Source organism: Arachis duranensis, chromosome 8 (genome assembly GCF_000817695.3).
Source record: "Arachis duranensis cultivar V14167 chromosome 8, aradu.V14167.gnm2.J7QH, whole genome shotgun sequence".
NCBI lineage: Eukaryota > Viridiplantae > Streptophyta > Magnoliopsida > Fabales > Fabaceae > Arachis > Arachis duranensis.
In genome coordinates, this window is record NC_029779.3 from 22,909,842 (window position 1) to 22,911,591 (window position 1,750).

A 1,750-nucleotide genomic window follows, 5' to 3' on the forward strand; every position below is an offset into this window, starting at 1 on the left:
CTCCTTCCATGGCAAGCTGTATGTAGGGTTTCACTGTTGTCAATGGCTACCTCCCATCCTCTCAGTGAAAATGTTCAACGCTCTCTGTCACAGCACGGCTAATCATCTGTCAGTTCTCAATCGGGTTGGAATAGAATCCAGTGATTCTTTTGCATCTGTCACTAACGCCCAGCTCTCAGGAGTTTGAAGCTCATCACAGTCATTCAATCCTTGAATCCTACTCAGAATACCACAGACAAGGTTTAGACCTTCCAGATTCTCTTGAATGCCGCCACCAATTCTAGCTTATACCACGAAGATTCTGATTAAGGAATCCAAGAGATATTCACTCAATCTAAAGTAGAACGGAGGTGGTTGTCAGGCACACGTCCATAAGCAAGAATGATGATGAGTGTCACGGATCATCACATTCATCAAGTTGAAGAACAAGTGATATCTTAGAATAGAAGCAAGCGTGATTGAATTAAAAACAGTAGTAATTGCATTAATCCATCAAGACACAGTAGAGCTCCTCACCCCCAACCATGGGGTTTAGAGACTCATGCCGTAGAAGATACAATGAGAAACGTGTAATGTGTCATGAGGTAGGTATACAATATCAAAAGGTCCTATTAATAGTGAACTAGTAACCTAGGGTATACAGAAATGAGTAAATGACGTAAAAATCCACTTCTGGGGTCCACTTGGTGTGTGCTTGGGCTGAGCATTGAAACCTTCATGTGTAGAGACTTTTTCTGGAGTTAAACGCCAGCTTTTATGCCAGTTTGGGCGTTTAACTCCAATTTTTATGCCAGTTCCGGCGTTAAACGCTGGAAATTCTGAAGCTGATTTGCAACGCCGGTTTGGGCCATCAAATCTCGAAAAAAGTATGGACTATTATACATTGCTGGAAAGCCCAGGATGTCTACTTTTCAACGAAATTGAGAACACGCCAATTGGGCGTCTGTAGCTCCAGAAAATCTACTTCGAGTGCAGGGATGTCAGAATCCAACAGCATCTGCAGTCCTTTTCAGCCTCTAAATCAGATTTTTGCTCAGGTCCCTCAATTTCAGCCAGAAAATACCTGAAATCACAGAAAAACACACAAGCTCATAGTAAAGCCCAGAAAAGTGAATTTTAACTAAAAACTAATAAAATTGTAAAAAAAACTAACTAAAATATACTAAAAACATACTAAAAATAATGCCAAAAAGCGTATAAATTATCCGCTCATCATTGGACAAAGTTCCTCGCGAGCTCAAACTCCCCCGAGTTTGATAGTGTTAATTTCTATGATTTCAGGTATTTTCTGGCCGAAATTGAGGGACCTGAGCAAAAATCTGATTCAGAGGCTGAAAAGGACTACAGATGCTATTGGATTCTGACCTCCCTGCACTCAAAGTGGTTTTTCTAGAGCTACAAAAGCCCAATTGGTGCGCTCTCAATTGCGTTGGAAAGTAGACACCCTGGGATTTTCAGAAATGTATAATAGTCCATACTTTGCCTGAGATTTGATGGCCCAAACAGGCGTTCCAAGTAAGCTCAAGAATTCTGGCGTTAAACGCCGGAACTGGCACAAGAATGGGAGTTAAATGCCCAAACTGGCACAAAAGCTGGCGTTGAACTCCAAGAAAAGTCTCTACACATGAAAGCTTCAATGCTTAGCCCAAGCACGCACCAAGTGGGCCCGAAAGTGGATTTTTATGTCATTTACTCATCTTTGTAAACCTTAAGCTACTAGTTCTCTACAAATAGGACCTTTTGCTATTGA